We start from the raw sequence: 663 nt of genomic DNA, 5'->3' as shown, positions 1-663 counted from the left end.
TCTACCACTTCCGGGCAAACCGAAACTATCATGAGACAAAAATCGATCTTGCATTTCTGCTAATTTTTTTTCCTGTAGATCGTTCTGAATCATCAAAGTATGCTTTTGCTAAGAAGAAGACAGTCATTGATTGTTTCTGGATAAACAGGCGCAAGACGATGGCAAAATGAATGTGTTTAGCTGAAAATGCAAGAGCGTATGTGGGGTAATTGCTCTAGCAGACGAAACAATGTGAAGTTGTTTACAAGCCTTACCTCCCTTCCACTGTCAGTTTCCACCAGCTATGCTTCCACAGTGCATAGACCATTAATTTTATCATATTTGGGCCTATGCGCAGTGTCAGTGATGCCAGTATATCATGATTTGCTTCCAAAGCATAGTCATTGATGTTAATCGTACATGCTTTTTTGACTCACATGCGAAGCAAAAGTGAGTCTATGTACTCACCCGAGTCGTCCGTCCGTCCGTCCCCCCCGTCCGTCCGGACGTCCGTCCGGAAAACTTTAACGTTGGATATTTCTTGGACACTATCCAGTCTATCAGTACCAAATTTGGCAAGATGGTGTATGATGACAAGGCCCCAAAAAACATACATAGCATCTTGACCTTGCTTCAAGGTCAAGGTCGCAGGGGCCATAAATGTTGTCTAAAAAACAGCTATTT

Source organism: Littorina saxatilis, linkage group LG14 (assembly GCF_037325665.1).
Source record: "Littorina saxatilis isolate snail1 linkage group LG14, US_GU_Lsax_2.0, whole genome shotgun sequence".
Classification (NCBI taxonomy): Eukaryota; Metazoa; Mollusca; class Gastropoda; order Littorinimorpha; family Littorinidae; genus Littorina; species Littorina saxatilis.
This window is presented reverse-complemented; position numbering follows the sequence as displayed.